The 25,563-nt window shown below is 36.0% G+C and overlaps 1 pseudogene; it reads left to right on the forward strand.

Moving 5' to 3' along the window:
* Positions 1–9,399: 9,399 nt before the first annotated feature.
* On the forward strand, positions 9,400–13,647 carry LOC103424971 (NADPH:adrenodoxin oxidoreductase, mitochondrial-like; annotated as a pseudogene).
* The last annotated feature ends 11,916 nt before the right edge of the window (positions 13,648–25,563 follow it).

The raw sequence follows: 25,563 nt of genomic DNA on the forward strand, positions 1-25,563 counted from the left end.
TTTATTAGTACACATATACAAAAACACAAAAAACGTAAATATTTAATATGAGGTTATACAAAAGTAAGTTTTTAAATCTCAATATTGTTTTTTTTTATCTAATTAAGGATCCAACACCAATACAGTGTAAAGGCACAAACGAACTATATATTAATAGGATAATTTTAAGAGAATGATTAATTATAACTTTGCGCCTATCTCTTTTTCAAACCTAGAGTGCAAACAACATTCTCAATTTTTCTTTCCATTTTCATTCTCTCCTTCTCAATCTCCCTTCAAGTGTCTTTTAAGTTCGTTACCCTAGTTTTAGTTCTTGCCATTGGTAAGAAGCTACAAAAGAGATGTCGATTTAAGTTGTTGACAAACTACTTTCAAACACAAGAAAGATTAAATAGATTGACAATCTTGTGCATTGAGAATGATGTGTGATTGATGATTTTACCTCTAGAAATGCTAGAAAACAAAATTTTCAATGAATATAGTCTTATATATTTATTTTAGTCAAACTATTATGTTTTAAGCCTAGAAAAGGAACATATGTTTATTTTTCTTGTGAAAATAATGAGTTATAAAGAAAAGGGAGATATGTTTATTTTTCTTTTAAAAATAATGTGTCGAAAGAAATGAGGCATATGTTTATTTTCTTGTAAAAATAATGTGTAAACAAAAAAACATCATTTTAATTTCTCACCTTGGGCCACCCAAAACTCAAAAACGGCCCTGTATACAAGCGACATTGGTTGTAGAGAAGTCAAGTACACCGGACTTTTGTTGCACTCGCTCTTATAGTTATACAAGTGACATGGCAGAAAACGGGAGTCAAATATACAGGACTATTGGTTGCAAATGCTCCTAATCGCGTCAACTGTAAGACCCTATTTTTTTCAGATTAAATGAAACTTCATTAAGAACAATAAAAAACTTACAAATGCATGCCAACATGACCCTCATAACAAACCTCACTTGTGAAAAACCACATGGGAAATTAATCACCTGGAGTACATAGAAACAAGATACCACACATTCCAAAAGAAACCTCACAACTCTTCAATTACTCACCCATCATAAATATAAATATAATTCTTTAGCAACGGAACTCACATCCAACCAACACATGAGATATAAAAACTCACGATGGCTAAACATTGCAAACTAAAAAACTACCGCAAAGACACTACAAGAAAAATATCACATCATCTTATAATGGTCTTGTAATAATCGGCAATGGGCATTTGTTCAAAGTATAAATCTCACATTATTAAACGAGATGACACTACATGTGCTCGGGTCATTCTCCATCATTGCTATTTGCTAATTAATTTTATTGTAAAACCTCAACTTTCTTCAATACTACTATATATGAGTCACCCCCAATTTCAGCCATAAGACCCTTGTTTATTCATTTTTTTTCATAACCCCCATAGTGTAAAAATATCAATATATACAGAAATTGTTATCATGTTTTTCTTTTTTTTTATCGATTGATGTTGCTCTCTCTTATCAAGTACCTTAACATAATTTGTTTTTCTTTATGTCTGTATATTCAATTTTTCTAATTATGTAGACACTGATCATTTCAACTTTAACCTCAGGTGCGGGCATTGTGTTATAAGTTTATATAACCTCTACATGGCTACATCGAGTAGGAGAAAATGATGTTTCCGGGCTCAATTACATTTTTCTGGTTTTGCGTGCACGCATGTCGAAGCATTTCCCATTTGTCATCGTTCTAACATATACATATACACATGCCCTTTAAGAAAAGAGATCCCCATTTAAAAAATAATAATAAGGACATCATCTTGACTATTAGATTTGGTTTTAATGAAATTTTGTGGTTGAGATTAAATCACAGACCACAGAATTTTATTAAAGCCAAATCTAATCGTTAAGAAAATATCTCCATTTTTCAAAAAAAAAAAGGGAATCCCTCCCCCCCCCTTAAAGGTTCCTACATATACATATACATACATATATATATATATGGTTTTTTGTTTTATATATTATGTAGATCAATCAATCAATCCTTCCTAAATATTCACCATTCTCTCATGATCTATTTCCATTCGACTCTACTAAATTTGTCAGAAATTCTTCCTACTAAGTTTGCAAAATGAATGATAGATGTTCTAACGACTCTTACAAAGTAAAGAATTTTATTGGATTGGATTCGCCAATTTTACTCTCTTCTTACTAAAACACCCAAACATTCTTCATTTATTTTTTGGTAGAGACACCAAAAATATTCTGCAGTAGCATAAAGTACGACTGATGCAACTTTAATAGTAGCTAAATGTATTATTTAAGTAAAGTGATAAATTTTCCAACAAACAAAAAAGTAAAGTAACAAATTAATTCTAGTAAAATATTAGAAAGGTATAATCTTGGAAGACAAGTAAAAGACCGTATCTCAGTAGACATAAACAAATGTTTCAATCATTCTCAGTTAGGATATAAAAAATCAGATTCCCACTTAGACACAGCTATATATAATACTGATCCCAATAATCTTCATATGCTTTACAGAATTTAATATTACATAAAATAATTTGTCTTCTTACAATCTAAATATTGAATAATTCCTACTTTCCAGTTTTTTGCCCCACTCCTGCCTATAAAATACTTTGTATGCGTACCACAATTTATCAATTATTTTAGAGGTAATTATTTCAAGGCTAGCTTTTGCTTTTTTCCTGGCATGTATGTCAAAACGAATGCGCTAAAAGAGAAGAAAAGTCAAATGAGAGATTTTAAAATGTGTTAAGTTACCCTAATCCTAATCACTACTGTATAAACTTGTAGTCATCTTCAAATAAAGTTAAGCAAAGAGATTACACATAATTTTTAGGTGTCGTTACTGTCATAGTCTAACCCGCTTTGACAATTAAAAGCAGATGAAAAAATAATTTGATATTCTATATAAAGTTATAGGCAATAATGTAATTTTCCACAAATCAAAATTTTCTTTATTTTTCAAACATCACCCACATTTCATCATAACATATCTAATTTAAAAAAGAGTAATGCTAGAGATGACACACCTCTACCCGGAATGTCCACTAAGACTCGGATTCGAGCTGTAATGGCCGACACCTAGAATGTGACAAAGCTATAAAGTGTAGTGATGTGGAAAATGTGAATAAATTTAAACCTAAAAATGTCTAAATATAAAAGTGCGTTGTAAGCGAGAATGAACTCATTTCACACGTGATGACAAAGCATAAGTACAGTACAGTAAAATAAGATGAGAAATTATATCATCAAAGGTAAGGATCTACCCCAAGATTTGCCAAGAATCCTCGTCGATATGAAAACTCAGCTAATAAAACCTGGAAGGGCGAAAAACAGGGGTGAGTGGGCCTGAAAATAAAGTTTTAATAAAAACCTTTGAAAATGTTATAACCCCTCGCCATAAAATATGTATAATTTCCAAAATATACATATTACGTATAGTATGAAAATACTTACCGTAGCCTGCAAAACGTAAATAAGGCATGACAAAATCACAAAATCTTAATAGTAATATAAGTAAAATTAGGTGCTCAACAACCTATGCTAGCACACCAGTCGGAGTCGCCTAATGCGACCTGTACGATTGACCTATTGCTCATCAATCTATGCTAGCACATGAGTCAGAGTCACCTAATGGGACCTGTACGACAGGATTAGGTGTAATCATAATATACGCTCTAGTGCTACGATCACGTGAAAACTGACGATAATCGTGGTCACCTATGAGTCAGAGTCGCCTAATGCGACCTGTACGACAAGACTAACACCTACTTGGATCCAAGGCGAGTGTACGGTGCGGGAGGTGAACATACACATGAAGAACTGGCACTAGCCTAGGGTGAGCACTAACATCGGGGTACAACAATGATGAGCAGACTACATGAATATAAGCATGCCATAATGATGCGATAATTCTAATCAACATAATAACATTCATAGCCGTAGATATAATTATGGTATCAAAGATTATAAGCACACATGTGCATCCCGTAGGATGTAGCATGTTTCATAAATTCCATCATTTAGCTAATTTTTATAAACTTTAGTCTAATCCAGGTGTACGTAAGAAATTCCTTTTCAATTGCATAATTGGAAACTATCAATCATATATATACACACTATAAAAAGGAAAGGACACACTTACTTGAAATTCGTGCTACAACTCCCTAACACGAATATCGAGGTGTCACGAACGATCGTCGCCTAGAACAATTATCAAATCACGTCTTAGAATTCTTATCGATAGAACACGTAACTTACATAAAACACATTCCCAAGGACGTTCTAGAATGATTTGAAACCCATTGACCAAAAGTCAACCATTGGTCAAAGGTCGACAGTAGGGTCCACAACCCTACGAAACTAGATCCAGAAGATCCGCACCTTGGATTTCCGATCCATAACTTCCAAAGATCCAAATTATGCTTCTAAAACTACATACTAAAATCTTAACACGATCCGATGGTCGGATCTCCGCCAATCACAAATCAAATGGCGGTCAACGTTTTATTTTACGAACTTACAAATCCAAGTCGGGAAGATCCGTTCTTCGGATTCTCGATCCGTAAGTTTCTAATATCCTCAAATATTACGTATTATAACATATTAAATTTTGTTGACGAACCAACGGTCAGATCGTCGATTTATTTAATATCCAAGTGGGGGTCTCTATCAAAACTATAGCCTTACCGACAAGATTTCGTCAATTGAACGTCACATATGAAATTAGAGTAACCAAATTAGTCTAGGAAGTGCAGGTGGGGTCTCGGCCGGCCGCCCATCCTCGCTAGAAAATTCAATTATTTCAAAAAATTCTCAAAATTTACAGAATTAAAGATCTCAACGAGTATAGCAAGTTTTATACATGTGGCCAAGTCCAATTTGGCCGGGAAAAGATTCAAATCGCCACGAACTTGGCAGAACCCTAGAATTGAGTGTGCCTCAATTCGTCGAATCTAAAGCTCCGTCTCATCGTCCAATGCTTGGGCCTTGTTACTGGGGTTGTGGGAAGTCTATTAGGGGTGGTGGTTGACTGAAAATTCTTCGAAAATGGGCAGATTGCAGCTGTGATACCAACGAACCCACTAGTGCAAATTCATGAACTCTAGGCCTAAAATCCACTAGTTAATGGATGAAAATGGAAGAGCGGAGGTCATGAGATCGTTTCCAGGTGGTGGCTTGGCTTAATTTTTCGGAATTTGGCCGGGAAACCATCAATTCCCAAGGCTCCCGCTGGGTCTGGTCACACGGGTCAAGGGAGACCCAGTTTGGGTTCCCTCATCTTCTTCTTCTCTCATTTCCCTCATGTTCTCCTTCCTGATTGATCAGACTCTCCTCCATATTCTCCTGATTCGTTCCTTATCTCCCTCTTTTCTCCTCCGATTGCGCAGCTCTGCCCAATCTCTTCTATAATGTTTCTCATCTTCCCCGATTCCTTTATTTTCCCATCTCAGCCACACACATGTGGCATAACAATTTAGTAGTATAAAATAGTACAATATAATTAAAATAGTGATTTCTTCAAAAATACTTTCAGATTAATAGCTTCATCAAACTTTAACCGTATATCTGATTTTAATTCCGCTTGCGCCTACGCGTTCGTATCGTTGTGTAACATCCCACATCGCCCAGGGAAGTAATCCTTAAATGTATATTCCTATCTCTACCTAGTACGAGGCCTTTTGGGAGCTCACTGACTTCGGGTTCTGTCGGAACTTCGAAGTTAAGCGAGAAGGTGACCAGAGCATTTCCATGATGGGTGACTCATTGGGAAATTACTCGTGAGTTCCTAGAAACAAAATTGTGAGGGCGTGATCGAGGCCCAAAACGGATAATATCTTGCTACGGTGGAGTCGAGCCCGGGATGTGGTGGAGGCCTGGGCCGAGATGTGACAAAATGGTATCAGAGCCAATCCTTGGCCGGAAGTGTGCCGACGAAGACGTCGAGCCCCTAAGGGGGGTGGATTGTAACATCCCACATCGCTCAGGGGAGTGATCCTTAAATGTATATTCCTATTCCTACCTAGCACGAGGCCTTTTGGGAGCTCACTGGCTTCGAGTTTTATTAGAACTCCGAAGTTAAGCGAGAAGGTGGCCAGAGCACTCACATGATGGGTGACCCACTGGGAAGTTACCCGTGAGTTCCCAAAAACAAAATCGTGAGGGCATGGTTGGGGTCCAAAGCGAACAATACCTCGCCTCTAGGACATTTTCATAAATTCACATTTTAAAAATTCATAAAGTCGTAGAACTAGGGACAGGTTGTCATAAGAGAGACTAAATTTTTAAACCAAATTTTGTAAACGAAATGATGTGTTTTTTGTTGATTGAATTATTACTCAAATGTTGATTAACGTACTTATTTTCTATTAGTGATACATTATTTGATTTGCAAATTTGGTTTAAATGAGTACTGTTTTAGCCACTCCAAATATATAATTCACATATTATATTTCCATACACCAAAATGTCCTAACAATTATAGAAACAAATAAAGATCAAAATTAATACACGGGCTTTCTTTGGCAAGTATGCCCAAAATTTAACCACGACAAAATTATAAAATAAGAAAAGAAAATAAATTTGGTGAATGGAAATAATTCACATGCTAGATCACGTGCCTGACAGCCAGAAACCAAAGCTTTTATGCTCATAGTTCCCATCCACACCAGAAGAAAACGAACCTCAATTGAGATGGGGAGACGGCCCACATGGCGCCTTACATGTAAATTATGTGAGATTGTTTAGTGTGCCCAGAATAGGGAGTAGTAGACTATATTTTAGAGATGTGATATCTACGCACTTCATTTTACTTTTTACACATCTTTTTAATTTTCGGCCTTCGGATCGGATGAATTGAAGAAGATCAACGGACAAAATTATCAAAGGTGTGTGAGAAGTAAAATAGGGTGTGTGTATAGCACACTCCATATTTTATTATATAAATGGGGTGCCACTTGAAAATAAAATTTTCATCCACTTAATTATATAATAACATGTGGTGTTATACTCCGTGTTCTGGGAAAAAAATTTCTTGTAAATCATGAGTGTGCAAAAATGTAGTAAATAGTAGAAACAATGGGATTAAACAAAATTGAATTCTTATTATCACTAAGGTTCTAAAAAGACATTAGGCACTACTTGGGCAACGGGTTAGGACCTAGCGCCTTGGGGGCTAGGTAGAACATAGACAGAAGCTTAAGTGGACTGAGTAGATTTAAGTAAATTTTATATAATATAGAGATGGCAAATACCTAAATGAAAATTTTAATTGTTGATTTTTAAACTAAGGATTATACAAATTATTGTAGAGAAATATTTTTAAAAATTAATGCTTCAGTTGGATATGTGGATACTCGAGAAATGACAAGATTAAAAACAATGATATCCGAGATAAAGTAGAAGTAGTTACAATTAAAGATAAGATAAGAGAAAATCGACTAATGTGATTTGGACACGTGAACCGAAGACTTTCAGATGCTCGAAGTAAAATATGCGAATACAAGACAGAGACTCAAAGCGAAATGGTAGAGGAAAATCTAAAAAGACTTAGAAATAGACCATAAAAAAAAATAACATAGTGCACTTTGAGCTATGGAAAAATTGACACATAACTAGCGTGGTGGAGTTTTAGGAGTCAACAGCAGACTCCATCTAATGGAATAAAACTTTATTGTTGTTGGATGAGCTAAAAAGAGTTAGTAAGGCGGTTGTGGGCCCAACCGTACGCGCTAGGGTGAAGAAGTTCTGTTCGAACGGAATTCTTTCTCATTGGCCTTTTTCTGCGTGAAAGGGACTTAAAGTTATTGGACCATATTGTCCCCATTGAGGTGGTCCCAGGAAAAGGCCCACTACCAGCCGTTTGCCCCCCTTCTCACATAAAGCTAAAACTGCCTCTGCCCCTGGATGCCGACTTCTCCCCTTATTTTTCCAGCGTTTGTTTTACTGTCCCATCATCATCCTGGGTCCCGCAAGCTCCCCAATTTTTTTAATACTTTTTACAATTCTTATTATGACGTCACGAACACGTCAACCATGACATCTTATGCACCATTTTTCTACCGAGGATGAAAACAAAGAAGTAGCATGCTCGCCTGACTTGCGTTGACTCAGGTCAACGTGCCATGGGTTTACTATTTTGGATAGGTGATGGGGTCAGCACGTAATTATGGATTTTCGGTGGTAAAATGTATTGCATGCATCATTAGTACTTGAAGCACTAATAACTGTGAAAATTTTAATATTGATGGAAAAGACATCTTAATTATTTGTTTGTTAAAGGGTTCATTCAACTTGAACGTCGGTTAAGTCTAACATAACAGTTGTCTTCTTCATTATTGTTGAATTTAAATTCTTCCTCCGTAAATGGTGCTGGATTAGTGCATTGCTTGAATGAAAAAATAAATTAACGTAAGTCGCACAACATGCTCATTTAGAAAGAAAATCTTTGTTACTTGCGTAATCAAAAGTAAAACATTCAACACTTTTTAATTTTTTTTCCTTAAGAATCTTCTATATGGACTTTTATTGTGAGAAAGATTTTCTTCCTATTCTTAGCTTGATCTTGAAAACTTGATAGTTCTGAAGTTGACTCATGAGTTTGTGGTTGAGAGTTGGCAATAATTTGGCATAGGTTTAAAGAGATAAAAAAATTATGATCATTTGTAATTTTAAAATTCACATATTTGAATGCGTACAAAATCAAAATTAGATATTTGCATAGAAATTTATTAACCCACGTCTATGATCATTTGGTTTGATAGCATTAAGCTTCTTTTTTTGTTGGAAGATATTTTTAGTTCAAATTTTATAGACTACTATATTGGAGTTGTGGAAAATAATGCACATGATCATTTGATTCAGCAGCTCCTCCTCTCTCATTAATCTCATCTTCCATTCTTTGTGCATGTACATCCCTAGTATAGAAGGAGAAATACTTTAATAGAGTTTAACTTATCAATAGACCGTGTTGAGTGACGTTCCTCGTGTTGAGGAACCGTCCTTCGAAAGTTGGCCTCGTCATTGGGTTCAAACATGTCAATTATAGAATTAACAATGCTTAGTCTTTACATTGCTTAAGAGGTCATGAATTCGAATTTCGTGAAGGACTATATTTGGAGTAATAGAAAATTAACCAAATTATTATTAGATTGAACTCGGCAAAGAATAAAGATTGGACTGGATTTGAACACACTACTCTTATATCACACATCATTTCTGCAAATGAATAAGGCCAGTGAACTATGGGCTTTCAAAGCCCAAAGTCTAAATATCAAATCCAGATATCCGACTCGGTCCAAAACCATCGATCCATGGGCTGGGGCTCCAACTCCGACCCTGGAGATTCACCCGCAAACCCGAAAAGGTAGAAGAAGAAGAACCCGTAGGTCGAAAGTCGAACATCCCGACTTCCTCAGCCACACTCACACCGTCACTGCCTCGATCAAATTCATATGCCAACCAAAAAATGGCGAATTTTCAAGCTCGGACATGGCTTTACAGAACCTTCTCGACCGTCGCTTCTCAGCCTCTTCGCGTCTGCGTAGTCGGAAGCGGACCTGCTGGCTTCTACACTGCTGAAAAGGTAATCACTTTTTTGTATTTGTGCTTTTGCTTGCGTTGAACTGTTTGATAACTGATTGAACTGAAAGAAATCAAGATTTTGTTTTCGATTAAGTTTAATAAAGTTTTGGAATTTAATTTGGTTTGGTTTGGTTTGAATTGAGCTGAATTAGATGCCGAAGGCGCACCAGGAAGCAGAGGTGGATATCATTGATCGGTTGCCAATGCCTTTCGGATTAGTCCGCTCCGGCGTCGCGCCTGATCATCCCGAAACAAAGGTGACCACTTTATTGTTAATATCAGTTTCTTTATATTTTGAGAAATTTAATTGAAATAGTTCGGGAGAATTTGAAGTTTTTGAACTGATGCATTGTTGATAATCGATATAAATTGTCGCGAATAAGGAGTATTGTATGGATTTTGTTTGTTTATTTTGTTAAAGTCTTGGTGTGGCGGGAAATAAATCTCTTATTTGAGCTTAGTTTACCAGAAAACTCGCAACAGATTGTGGTGAACCAGTTTACGCGAGTTGCGCAACATGAACACTGCTTGTTCTTTGGAACGTCACCCTTGGATCCTCTGTAACTCTCCCAGAGCTACGTGAGTTGTATGATGTGGTGAGTTCCTATTCAATACGTATTAATAATACTAAATGTTGTTACTGTTATGGCTATTTGTTTGTGATGAACACTATGCAATACGCAGGTTGTGCTTGCCTATGGAGCTGAGAGTGATAGAGTTCTTGGTATCCCAGGAGAAGTATGTTTTTCTTGTTTTGGTTTTGTATCTTTAGTATTATGGTGCTCTGTGATCAGTAGGATGACAATGTTTATACAAATAAAAAATTTTGGTCCAGTGCTAAGGATTAATTATGAGGGTTCCAATTGGTGAAGCCTCTTGTCACACCAGAGGCCCAAGTTTGGCCCTTTTTTAAATTTTAATATTTTACTTCAAATATTTATTTATTTCTATTTCTTCAACAATATGTTAAAAAGACATATAGAATACGTGAATTTACATGTATTATTGAAAAATGTGTGAAAATAACATGTATTAAATGCATAAAGTACGTTTGTGCGTGTATAATATGTGTATCGTGCGTTGGACTTTTAGAAAACCTGCAATTTAATGAACAATTGAAATGTGTATAGAAAACGGAAGTATTTTTTAAAAGTACTTCAGACTTTAGGAAACAAGTTCATAAATATGATTATCCTTCTCTTGAGTTACTGACATGAGGTTGGTTAATATATGTACTTTGCTATCCTTGTCACTACACATATAAATTGCTGCAGCTTAATCCAGATTGCTTATTGCTGCATTCAATACAGGTGGGAACTATATGACTAGTTGCCAGGCAATAGGGGTGGTGCTAAATAACATTGGTTTGTCACCTCATGGTACCATCCTTGAAAGGTCGGGCCAATAATTTATTTATTTGAAGTTAGGATAATTAATTAAGTGAACAGTGACATGGAGGGAATTGAGTATAGTTTGGGTAATAAGAATAAACCATAGGTGAGTTTAGTAGTATATGCAGGTTCGGATATTCAGAAAGTGTAAACATTTTTACTCTTGAGGGACATGTCAAAACATATAGCCTTTTATTACATAACAGTTTTTATCCCTTGCAAACCCAGCTCCTTTTGATTTCAGGGAAATGTTGCCCTTGATGCTGCACGTATTCTTTTACGGCCAACAACAGAATTGGCCACAACTGATATTGCAAGCCATGCTTTGGCAGCTCTTGAAGATAGCTCTATAAGGTTTGATATCTCATATCCTGAGAGTAACCAGTTACATAAAATTGTTGATTTATCTGGATTTCATGTTCATTGATATTAGTGTCATGTCAGGAAAGTATATTTGGTTGGAAGGCGGGGACCGGTCCAAGCAGCTTGCACTGCTAAGGAGCTTCGTGAAATTCTTGGTGAGTCTTAACATGAGAGTGAGACTCATTTTAGTTCAAGTGAAGCATGTAGGCCTTTTGAAATAATATCTGCAAACAGATTTCATTTGTATATTTTGTCAAAGTCGTTGGTGTAATTGTTTCATCTTCCCCTCATGTAACAAATATTACTGGTGTTCATGTCTGCAGAACTTTTTATATGCAGAATTAAAAAAAAATTGATGTCTTTGTTCTTCAGGTATCAAAGATCTGCATGTTCACAAAAAGGAAACTGATCTTCTCCCAACTGCAGCAGATGAGGTATCTCTCTCCCGGAGCTACAGTTATAGTTATTAATTTGAAGTATTCTACGCTGCTATTGGCGGTATATTAATTCCCTTACTGATAGTAATTTTGTTTCCATTGTTTCTATGACTTGTTGCTATGATTTGGTAAGGAAGAGATGAAGAATAATCGAATTCGGAAAAGGGTTTATGAGTTGCTCTCCATGACTAGACCATCACACCGCAGCTCAGATGCACGTGAACTGCACTTTGTTTTCTTTCGGAAACCAAATAAGTTTCTAGAGTCTGATGAGAGAAGGGACCATGTTTCTGGTGTCCGACTTGAGAAGACAAAACTCATAGGTAATTTACTCCGCATAGACATGTGTAGTTAAAATTTTCATGCATTTTGCTATGAGGTCAGGCCATATCACATGTAAACACATCAGGACTGATGATGGTATTATGAAAGCTGTAATAACGCTAGTGATAACTACTAAATCACTAAATTTCAATTTCTAGGTATTAGCCCAGGAGAACAAACGGCTGCAGGCACTGGGCAGTTTGAAGAGCTTGGATGCGGGTATTTTTTCTGAAATTCATCCTTGATTAATTTTATTACTAGAGGCATATTCCTGCAATGTGCATGCAGTTGAATGTGAAATTAAAAAAAAAAAAAGTTAAAAAGGGTGGGTGTGGAGAGAGAAAAAGTGAGGTACTAACAACGTTGGCAATATACTTTCTTGTTCCAGGTTTGTGCTAAAGAGCATTGGTTACAAATCAGTGCCAGTTGATGGCTTACCCTTTGATCATCGGAAAGGTACGTAGATGTTGTTATAGGAAGTAAGCATATTATTCTATCTGAATTTTGGGTTTCCTTCAAAATTCTATGTTTTTGCAAAGTTGATATTATACAAATATGAGGAAGATTATTCTATCTGATGTTCTAATACAAACTTCATATGGAATTGGAATTTTGGTTTGTTGATTCTTTAGAGGGCCTCATTCACCTCTTCCATTAAAGTACTGAATTTTAGCTAAAATTTTCCAGTTTATCGGATTTACTAAATAAGCTTCGTACCAGGAGTGGTTCTAAACCGACCACATGAGAATAGCTCACAGGATCACCCCTATATGTAGGAAAAGGATCAAGGATGATAATGATGGTCTGATCTGACGGCCTTCTTTGCAGGTGTGGTTCCAAATGTTAGAGGGCGTGTTCTAAGTGATACATCTGGAGATCCAACCCTGCTTGAGAAGGGTTTATATGTATGTGGATGGTTGAAGAGAGGACCAACCGGGATAATTGCTACAAACCTGTACTGTGCAGAAGAAACTGTAAGTTGTCTTTTGTATTGCTTTAGATGACAGGCACTAAGGTTTGTTCATGCCCATCATTAGCAACTCATGAAGCATCTCAAAGCCGATAATTGTCATAGATAATAGTTAATTACGTTGGTCACGTCACTGATCTGAACGGCACTATTGCAGGTTGCAAGCATATCTGAAGACATTAAGCTAGGAAGATTGACATCCTCATCTAACTCAGGCAGGGAGGGTCTCCTCCAACTGCTGGACGATCGGAATGTCAGAGTTATATCATTTCGTGATTGGGAAAAGATAAGACTCGGAAGAAAGACGGCTCGGGAATTTAAGAAACAAGCCGAGGGAAAAACTAGCCACGTTGGAGGAGCTTCAGAAAGTAGCAACAGATTAAATACTCTCTTCGGGGTTTCTGTTTTTTCTTTTTCCCTTTGTTTTTTAGGATTTATAGCGAGATCATTTATTCTTTCACTGAAATACATTTATGGTATTCCTGTACTTTAGCCATTAAACTCTTGCTGGCTGGAAATGAATGTAGCTTCTTTGTAAACCATGGAAATGAATCTCGATATTTCAATAGTTCCTGTAATGTTTACTTATCGGAAATGGGTATGAGAAGAAAAAGAATAATTTTAGTCCTCGATTTGTTCACATTTACTGGCACATAAGTAATTTGAATTTGTGGGTCTCGTCCTAAAGATCAGTAATCCATTTACTGGCACATTTACTAGGGAGTAGTTGATCCGATTCTTTTCCATCGTATTATTCATTCTTGGTAAGTAAACATGCCATAAAATTTTACACTCTGTCGAACAGGTTATGATCCTTAAGAATTTCTTACTTGTAAGCACTGTAGTCAGTCATATCGGAGCATTTTGGTAGAATCAGTTTTTGTTGACCACACATCTAGTTGACATTTGCTTTTAGGTATGTCGGCTCAAAGTCAAAACCCACCATGTTTTTTTTTTCATGCCAAGCACATGCAAAAGCTGCCATCTTGAGGTGAAATAGCTGCTCAAAAGTTAAATAGTACGCATACACACTTATGCTGAATCCTGGCAAAAAATGATTCGACTGTGGAATTTTGGTGGCTCTCAATGTCACACCCACATGCACTTGTTTCACTCAAAAGATTTTGCCAAATTCTGCTGGGCAAACGCTACTAGGGCTCCCAATTTTAGGAAAAGTTATCGTACATGTCCTCTCATAGTTTTATTCCGAAGGACAACGGTGACTTCACATACGGACATGCCACATACAATCTTTAGTCATCAAGCCACACATCCCCACTCGATTGGTGAATATTTAGCCAATCGTTGTACGTCACATACTTTACAAATATTACGTGAATATCTTCTTAAGTTGCACCGAGACCTTTGAGATGAACCCTTAAGGGCTAGGGTTCTGAACCTAGCTATCAAACAAAAACAAAAATGTTGTGTGAGATTTAGATTACCACCCACTTCCTTTTTACCTTGTTGAGTTGCCAAGTGATTTTGATGTAGGATGGCAATTCTGACATTGACAAACCACCGATTATAACTTTGAATTATTTAGCTGGTAGAGATTCAGGGCCTCTGCCCCTCCTGGACTCCAATAATTTTGTGATATATTTATTGGGACCCATTAATTGCTGTGGATTCAAGTAGTGCTAGTACAACACTACCTGCAGGCCTTTTGAAGGATGCAACATGCAAGTCACTACCTATTAACTGTTCTAGAATATCAAAGCTGGAATCGTAGTCTTCATTAAAGCTTGCAAGACTTGCAGTAAAAAGGTAAAAATCGAGCATAGGACTGAACAGCCTATAACTTTAGGTCTCGGCTCGGCAAGAGAAATTTACGTGTCACAGGTGTGTTATTTTCTCTCTTTCCTGTGACATGTAAGTTATTCTTCCCATGCATAAACCCTACCTTGCTTCAGTTACGTAGTATGATTATATGAGAAAACCAGTTCAAACAAATAATGCAGGATTTGGGTACTAACAGAAACGTTTCTTTCGGTTTTTTTTTTTTTTTTTGGCGAACACGTTTCTTTCGCTTTGGCTTAGTTGGTTTTTGCTGCAGGTAAGTCATGTGGCTTGTGTCAGTGTGATTTTACCGTTCAGTCAATCACATTGCTAGCAAATTCTGGTGTAATCTGGGAGGCTTTCGTTTCACCGAGTGTTAATTAAACGATTTCTGACGGTTAGGAACTTATAATGGTTTGTAATCTACTTGTAACTCTTTCTCTACAAAATGATCAATTTTTTTGTAGGTCTGGGGATCTTTGGTTGCATACAAGAATCTTTATGCACATACGGTGTTTACACTTGAATCTCTCTTGCAAATTAGGGTTCTTTCACAAATCTCATAAACATACAATTGATAGTGTTATATATGCAACCAAAAATAAAACTTGGGAGTTGGGAGTAACACAAAAAAGATTAAGACCAGTGTTAGGATCTACACACGTACCTGAATTAATTATAATAATCAAAATTAACTGACACGTCCATTTCTCATAAAGTAAAACGAATTAGTGTGACTTGAGATTGAGTTGAAAGACATAAAACATTATAATTCACATTCGAGACTTAATTCTAAGGTAATGCCAAAGGTGATATGTTGTTACTTTTCTAGTGCTCATCCAGAACAATACAAGATTACATTCAGCTTTTTCTGGTTATGGATCTGCAATGATGCCTCATTAGTACTAGGGTTTTCTATCTAATTCCTCTCCATGTGGTGGGCTCCATTGGCCTCTCTTATCAAGTGTGTCTGATGTGCAATATGTGCTATAATTCATATATGGCTATGATGGATTTGCCATTTGGGACTTAAAGAAAAAGGCTATTTATTCCTTTTCATGTTTAATCAAATACAGAATGGGGTCAGGATGGTTCTATTTTGAAGATTCATGCTGTCTCCTAACCCTTACCAGAAAGTCTTTGCTCTGATTATGACAACCATTTGGGATGTTCGAGAGCCATCTGTTTAAGGCCTTGTTTGCGTTAAGCAACTAATCGATCTGTGCATTGCGAGAGAAACTTATCTAAGGTCCTAAACTTTGAGATTTTACGATGGCGGTATTATAATCTAATTACACATTGTTATATGTTTTAGCGTTCATGCATGACAATGTGTTATTGAAACTCAAGTTATCCATCGTAGACTCTAAGTGCATGGAAATTCTTCTTGTGTATGGGGTTATTGTTGTTGCCTTAATCTTCATGCATGATAATATGTTATTGATTTAAGGTACCGTCATTGTAGCGTTTTAAGTGCATGCATATTGAGTTATTGTTGCTGCATAAGATTTAGATTGACTGACCATGGCACTAAGAGGATTCAAAAATGTGATGACAAAGACACGCAAAAAGATTAGAATCCCTCATATTGGTGGAGGACCTAGCTTTATCTTATCACGTTGTTAACTCGTGAGATTACTGTAACAAAAGTGCAGGGCATTGGGGACCCACCACCAAAAATATGGAGTATATCACCAGTTGAGCTTGGCCAAACACCATAAGAAAAGCACAGTCAGGGATGTGAGGTAAGTTTTTCACACAAGCGATTTTAAAAGAAGAGAGGATTCTAACACGAATCGTTCAGTGGACGAATAAACGCTCTTAATCACGTAAGTTGCAAGCCGTATACAGATGTGAAGTAAAGTTTAAAGGCATTGTGATTGAAACTAAGGAAGTGTAGGTTGCTTTGGCTGCTTGGAAACCACTCTCCTTGTTCCAACACTGACCTGTAACACCACACTACTGCTGCCTCCTTGGAGGCCCACCAACAAGAGGCAACAAGTTTGGTTCTTGAGGCCCACGTAGCATTTGTGGGCCCTCTTTGGAGATTTCTTTTCAACATGTTCATTATTTGAAAAAGAATTTTTTACCTTCCACAAGTACACCCTTGTTAATTTTGGTTATTGATTTTTTTTAATTCATTTAATTCAACAACTGAAAATTAGAGAGATGTGATGAGAAATAAAAATGAAAGTGCAAATGACACTACCCTTTTGAAAAAAAAAATTGTTAAAAATAGGTGAAGAATAAAGCTGAAATTTTGAATAGGCCAAGAAAATGTAAATAACACTACCCTTTAGAATAAAGCAGAAATTTTGAAAAGATTTTATCTCAAGGAATAGGTGAAGAAGAAATTCGAGTTTGCATTATGGTGCTTAATTCTTCATTAGTAAGTGGTTTAGAATGATATATCATTATCAGGCATGTTGTTCAATATCTTAGTGGATATGATGTTAGATTGTTGGGTATGTGTCTTGAGTTCGAAAATTTTTTACTTCCCTAAATTAATTTAAAAGTTTCAAACTCTCCCCCTTCTCTTTTGTAATAATAAATTTTAAAAAATAATAATACATCATTATCAAGACCATATACAGTGTAACATTCCACATCGTCCAGGAGAGTGCATCATGTAAGCCTTATATATACATATATATATATATATATATATATTCTCATCTCTACCTAGCACGATACTTTTTGGAAGCTCACTGGCTTTGGATTCCGTAGGAACTCCGAAGTTAAGCGAGTTCATACTAGAGCAATCCCATGATGGGTGACCCACTGAGAAGTTCTCGTGTGAGTTCCCAGAAACAAAACCGTGAGGGCATGGTCGGATTCCAAAGCAGACAATATCATTTCATGAAAGACCCACTGGAAAGTTCTCATATGAGTTCCTAGAAACAAAACCGTGAGGGCGTGATCGGAACCCAAAGCAGACAATATCGTGCTACGGCAGAGTTGAACATGAAATATGGTAAGGACCCGGATCAGGATGTGACATACAGTATATAAAAAAGTAGAATTATCCTAATTGTTGACAAAATTCCAAAGCTTGGGATGAAGTTGAAGAAAATCTGCTTTTGAACCTTTGGATAAGTTTGGATTAGAACACAATTAAATTACTGTTATGCTCCATTATTTGGTGACCCCACAACACAAAACTTCATTTCTCAAAGTGTTACTAAAAGAGATTTTATCATGAACAATATGGAAGCATATTCTCTGCCCCAATATTGATTATGACGTGACATGCTGGTTAACTTTACAATACATTGATATTTCTATTTATTTGTAAGTGAAATATTTTATATTTAAATTATTTGAATTATGAGTTTAATACTAAATTATTATACCTTTGTGCAATGTGGTGCCCAACCCAAATTTTTAATCTTCTAGTTAAATATATTGTTATATCAAAACAAAATATGAATCATGGAGATTTTTTAATATAACATTTATCATGTCATGCCAGTTAGTTTTATGGTATATTGATATTTCTATCTACTTGTAAGTGAAATATTTTAAGTTCGAATTTTCTGAATAATGAGTTGATTACTAAATTTTTATAGTTTTGTTCAATATGTTTCAATGTTACAAATACTGCGTTGATCCTCGCCGTTGACAAGTTTTTGGTGTTTTGATTAGTGAAATTCCATGCATCCAAAGGGTAGATATAAAGTAAAAAACAAAATTACCTTGACCCAAAATTAATTTTTATATTTACCAGAAAAATAATGAAGAAATGTAAATTTTGTATTTTGGTAAATATTAAAAAAATAATGATAAAAAGTTGAGCTGGACTTGTTGCGAATGGGTTGCCGGTTGCTTTTTAGTGTGTAGTGGCAATGTGGCATCCACACCACAACCACAAGCGTAACGCCGTTTGTCCCCCACCAACCGGTCTTCTTTGTAACCGTGCAAACTTTAGTACCGTCCACTCCTTTAGCCTCTATTTATGAATTTGATTGACGAGATAGGTCAAATTTGGAATTTTAAAATATTCATTTTCTAGAAGAAAAGAAAAAGTCGAAATATATGAGAACAAAATAGGGAGTTTTTGGTACGAGAAATACTAAGAAGACTTTCTCAAATATTTTTCATGAATTATTTACCATCTCAGAGTTTATCGTTAATTATCGTGACAACAACATTTTAGGACGTTATGCAAAAAACATGAGGTGGTACAAAATCCATGGAGAGTCTTCACTTTGAGAAAATCTCCTTAGCATTTCTCATACCGAGTACTGCTATATTTTGTACTCGTCTGTTTTCAACTTTTTTAAGAAAATGAATATATTTCAAAATTATAATCAAGTTTGCAATGAGTGCATCATTTCACCTAAATTCTTATAATAATCAACTCGAGTCTCATTGAATATCTTAAAACTCAAATTCTGCAATTTAACATTCAAAAAGTCAATTCGTGTCACACTTTACCCCTACCGTCAAAATCTACTAATAATTCCTTTATAACTGTTATCGCGGTACAAATTGTAACAACCCGTCCCGATTAAATTTACGGATTTTGGACATTTCACGAGTGAAATATATATTTGGGGATTATTTTTGGGCCTTAATTGGTGAGCCGAAAGGGGCCCACCTTCCTTTTTGGTCCCCCGACCCTCCCTTCCTCTTGGCCGTCACGTGGACCCCTCTCATCTTTTTCTTTCACTTTCTCTTCTTCTCTCTTCTCTCCCCCGAGTTCACTTTCTTTCTCTCTTTCTCGCACCAACCTCCTATCCCTCTCCCCAAGCTACACACCCACCCACACGGTGACAACGACGACAACACCACCACCATCACCCATCACCAATGTCAACCTTCTCCCTCCCTCATTCTCTGGGAAGCACAAAGGCTACCCAGCCCACTACGGCAAGTCCGACGGCCTTGAGCCATTTCCCGGCCACGGCTGGACTTGAAAATGGTAAAATCCTAATCTAGTTTTGGTGGTCTTCATTTTGGTGGGTAAATCGCATGCTAGGATGGAGCATCGGAGTTGAACGGAGCTCGGGAAGCTCCGACTTCCTCCTTCACGAATCTGGCCTGAAAACCAGGTTGTTCTGACCCAAACCCAGAAACCTAATTATAACTCAGGCCTTTGGGCCATGCAAACTCGAGCCTTCGGCCCACTAAACTCGAGCTTTCGGCCCACTAAACCCAACCCAAGTCTAATAGCCATAAAGCTCAAACCTAAGGCCTCCGGCCCTATCTAAACCCAAACCCAAACCTAGGCTTAAGCTCAACCTTGCATCCCAGACTCATTAAACCCTTGGCCCAACCCATGTGGAACCAACCCAGAATGACCCAAAATGGCACGTAACAGTGCGTAGACGCTAGGGCCGCCACCTCGTGGCAGCGTGTGAAGGCACGTGGAGGTACTTAAGGTCCATCCTTATGTTTTTCGATGTCCTAAATCCGTTTATGACGTCCGTTTCTTGAAATTTAACCATTTTAGTATAGTTTTATTAATTGGTACCTTTTTGTGCTTAGGTGCAATTGTGTATGGCGTTTCCATCCTCTTTTATTTGCATGGCTCTTCGATGGCGAAGTATCTGTGAGTGGACCTCTTCTAAAATGCATATTTTACTATTATAAATGCATACACGAAAAACATGATTTAATGGTTACGTTTTATGAAACGTTTATGAGTAAATTAGATTTACATTTTATGAGATATCATGCTTTATTGATAATATTTTGGAATACCATACTTTATCGATTCTTTACGTTCTTTGTAGTATACATGATTGATGACTATATACTATGAAGATGTTTTAAGATATAATGTTTGAGCTACTGAGCTCCGTTGAGATATATGTATTTATGTTTGGAAATATTATGTTCAAGGATTTTTGTGCTTATCTAGTGGTCATTGTTCTGCCTACGGGCGATGATACTTATATTGGCTTCGGTCGGGGGTTGTAGTGCCTACGGGCGAAAGATATTTGTATGGCTTCGGTCGAAAGAGTTCTATATGCCTTTGGGCATGAGATGATATCACTACTAAGCACACTATATATGATATATGTTTTATGAAGTTTTATAGCATGCTAGGGTTTTCGGAAAACCTATTACTTATTATGCTATATGAGTTTTCATAAACTTTGGAGGTTAGTACGTTGATGAATAACTGTTTCAGTATTACTTATATATCAACTTTGTCCACTTATGTTTGTTTTGCGCCCCCTCAAGACTTAGAATCGAAGCGTATAATTCCGACGTCAAGACACTCCCGCATCGGCATATTCGAGTCCTCTCGGTGTAGGACCCATTCCTTTGTTCATTCAATTTTATATTATTTCTTTTTAATATTCTAGATTAGTTGTATGCTCTGAACACGTTCCTCATTTGTATATTAATTATATTTAAATTTATAAGTCATTTTTATATTCATTGGTTCGCATGCATATTAGTATGGCTTCGTCACATTCGGACTATCCTGGTGTTTGGAGGATATTAGGGTCGGGTGTGTCACAAATAGGATAATTGTTGTTGAAAAGTGTGCCATATAAGTGTGATATGCTACAAATTTAAGAGAGATTTTTCAGTGTGACCAGCACACGAGGTAGTACACCATATGTCACTATATAAATGATGAGATATGTATGGTAAAAAGTTAATAACTTAAAAAATAAAATTTCCCACCACTTACATAAAAACACGTGGTGTACCACTCGTGTTCCCGTCACAATAAAAAAATTTCTCCAAATTTAACAATCATGTTTCACTTTTCAATTTTATTTATGCCAACTAAACCATTTTAATGATTTGTTAACTAGTTTAGCGGTAAGAGAAAAGTGAAACACGAGTTAAGGTTTATAATGTCAAGTGATGAAGTTTAAATTTCAGAGTGTTAAGTGAAACTCAAATTAAATCTCAAGATTATTTCTGTAAATAAGTTAATCTAAACTATATATTTGTAGAAGCCTGATTATCAACCAAAACTTCATAAAGTACCATTCTAACCTTCTAATCAAAACGGAACAATAATAAAAATTATTGGCAATTTAGTAATTACATGAATACAAATTTTACTGTTTTTTTACATGAGCGTCACAACCATGTAAAAATAACAGCATTGTTTAAAAATTCAAAATTAAATTTAAAAAAACTGGCAACTGCAATTGAAGTGATTGGGGCGCGGGATTTGGTGGGTATGGTTGGGGGCGATGAGAAGTGGGGATCAACGGATGAGGAAGGGAGGAGAGGGAAGGGAAAGGGAAGGGAGGGGAGGTGGATTTTGGCTTGAATTTCCATTGTTTTCCTTTAAATTTTACATTTAAATGACTTTTAAATCCAGACATCCATTGGAACCATGGCGCCACAGCTACCGATTCAATGGTTCACGGTTGTTTGGTACTGTGCAAAAACAATGCGGAAAGATGGAGAAGAGAGAGAAGCATATATTAGTTTGTACATTGCTCTCTTTTTATGTTCTGTTGTTTCATTTTTCATTTTATTTTTTCAATCGTCATCCCTGCTCATGACAAGTCGCAATAAATAAGAAGTAAATTTAGTTGCACACGCAGACTATTGAAATACTAAACCTGTTGTAAGATGACATTAATTTCTAAAAAAAAAAGGTTAAAAAATACCGTCACTTTAGAGGAAATCAAATTAGCTTTATTTACTTTTTTCTAATATTTCTCTTGATCATAAATTAGTACCTCGTTTTTATAAAGTAATTTTGGGTTTCAAAATTTTTTAAGTACTTCTTACGAAAACAAAAATATTTTCAATCATTTAAAAACATTTAAAAAAAAAGTAACTTATGACAGAAGAAACATCTATTGTTTTTTCTTTTATTTCTGTGCTGTTTTGCGGGTAAATGATTGTGCTTTCCTTTCAGTCAAATTTGTTTCTGTCGTCAAAATTTTCCGGGAAAGTTTTCAAAATTTCCGAGCATCCAAACGACAGCTAGCTGCCGGCACGTACAAACACAAATCACACAGAGTCACTTCCCCATCAAACCACACTCTCTTCCCAATTCCTCAAACTGCCGTTTTTTTCCGTTTTTTTTCCAACTGGGCGTTTAGGGGCATCTCCATCCATGTCAGCTTTCTCACAAAGTCTCTCACTTGCCCACCCGACTTTTCCCTTTCTTTCCCGCAATCCAAACACCGAATCCGCCAAAACAATCCCCATCCCCACCCCCGCCTGGGATTTCCCTATCCGCCTTGAAAATTCCGACTGTGTTTTCCAGTCCCGTCCCTTTCCGTAATTTCCTATTGCCAGCCACACGTTCTCGGCGCGAATTCCAATTTTTCTAGCTTTTTTGCCTTTTTTTGCTAAGTTTTTTTTATATTTTTAAATAAATATTGAGGGAATAATATAAAATTAGGTTAAATAATCGAAAAATATGTAAAAGGTTCATAAAGTTTTTGTTATTTGAGTTCTTATAAATTTGTCCGTACAAATTTAGGGCTCGTGTCACTTTGGTCCTCAAATATTTTTATTTTTATTTTCATCTCAAGTTGGTTGTTGTTTATTTTTTTATTTTTGGTCAAACAATAAATTTTATTAGATTAAATATTAGATTAGTCATCGATATGGTTCGAACTCACGCTGTCATACAAAGTTCAACTCTTTTCTATCATTGTAGTAAATGAGCACTTGTAGTTGGTGGTTGTTTTTTTGTTCTAACAAACAACATATGTTTTTTGTTTTTTTGTCGAAAAAGTAATGTTCATTAAGAAGGAAAACTTTACAAGCCAACCCAAGGGAAGGCAAAATAACCCAAAATACACTTGGAGAAAGCTAAACTACAAAAGCCTAGCCCAATAAACAAACAAACAAAAAATAAAGGATTATGCTAGTGAGACCAAATTTTAAAGCCAAATTTGCAAACTAAATAATATGTCATCAATAGGAAATAAACACGTTAAACAATACATAAGTAATAATCCAAACATCAACATCCACATCATTGGTTTACAAAATTTGGTTTAGAAATTTGGTGTCCCTAACATTACCCGAAAATAAAACCCTAATCTTAATCCTCAGAGAGAAGCAGCTCCATCGTTGCCACTAGAGCTAGATTTCGTCATAAAAAATGCCAGACCGAGAAACAGTCACCGGATCAAGTCCCCTTCACTAAACCCAGCAAATATATACAAACAAAGTAACATATGGTAGAAGGTGAGGCTAAAGGGGCATGTAAAATACCCTTACTTTGACCGAAGTCGTAGAGCACTTGACCTCGAGAGGAATTCGGTAAACCGGTTAAGGGAAGGGAAGTGAGGGAGGAAAGTGGATTTGATATCCATTTTTGGTTTGGAGCCAAAAAGCAAAGGATGGAGTGGGGATGGATAATGAGGAAGGGAGGGTGGGAAACAAAAGAACGTAAGGCAGATAATTGAGGAAGGGGCATGAAGCCCAAATCTGAGACAAACTCAGGGAAAATTTGAGACAAAACTCAAGTACAACTGAGAAAAACTCATAAGAAAACTGAGAAGAGAGTGGAAAGGAAGAAGAGAATGAGGGAAGGATGAGAAAAAATGGGTTGCCATCGGCACCAAGCGAAAGGCTAGGGCAGTTGACGAATATGTTTCCTAAGAACAAACCATATAGTTAAATTATTTCTCTTTGAGGAGAAGTGAGTTGAAACACATCTACAAGAAGAAGAATTATGTGGCTGATCAGTTGACAAATTGGAGTTTTAATATGGATATTGGTGTTCATGTGTTTAATAAGCCTTATGCTTGGATTGGATCATCACTCATGGATGATATTTTACTGAACTAATACAAGAGAGTACAATAAAAATTTGAAATCGATCAACCCAAATCACTTTGAGATTTGAATTGTATTGAACTGGGCATGCATATTAAAACTAGAGACATCATTAGTCAGTTAAATATATAATATTAGTGTTCACATATATAATATACATATAATATTATTAAGAATTAAGTACCTAAAACCCTCCAATATTTTAGCGTTATTCCAAATTAGTCTCAACCGTTTTAAACTTTTTCAACAGGTACCCAACTATTGAAAATATCATATCCGTTAAATCCCAATTGAATTTCTATTAAATTACCTAAGACTTACTTTGTCTCCAACATCAATATAAGATTATGGAAGTATGGGTTCCACCAAGTAATGGTCACCATCACCCCACTTAGGCTTTCACCTCCAAACCCAACGCACAACCATAAACTTCACTCTACAACTCAAGCCGCCAAAATTAAGAAGAAGGTTATGAAGGATGCTGAAATATTATGGATTGACATGATGCAGCTACCACCATCTTTACTAGCTATAAAGAAGAATTTAAAGCTTTATTAGCCAAAATTGGCGAATAAGGAAATCACATTAGCAGAAACAAGCTCATTGGCACCTTATCTAAATTCTTAACCCGCTTCTTTGTTAAGAAATTTCCTCATCTTCATTTTTGTTTTTCATTTTATTCGTGTATTTGTTTTTTCATCTTCATGACTTTTTTGAAGTTATTTTTAATACTATTTTAGTATCCAGGTAAGCAAATAAGTGGGACTCATTGTCGCTATATGTATGTTTAACGACAAATTAACTGGGACTTAACGGATGTAACACTTACAATAGGTTGCTTATTTGTTTAGAATGTTTAAAAATGTTGAGACCAATTTAGAATAAGTTAGAGAATTTTAGGTACTTAATCCTAATATTAATTTATATATTTTATTATATATGGTTTAATTTGGTTAAATCACGGTTTGTAATG

The sequence above is a fragment of the Malus domestica genome, chromosome 15 (genome assembly GCF_042453785.1).
Source record: "Malus domestica chromosome 15, GDT2T_hap1".
Taxonomy (NCBI): Eukaryota; Viridiplantae; Streptophyta; class Magnoliopsida; order Rosales; family Rosaceae; genus Malus; species Malus domestica.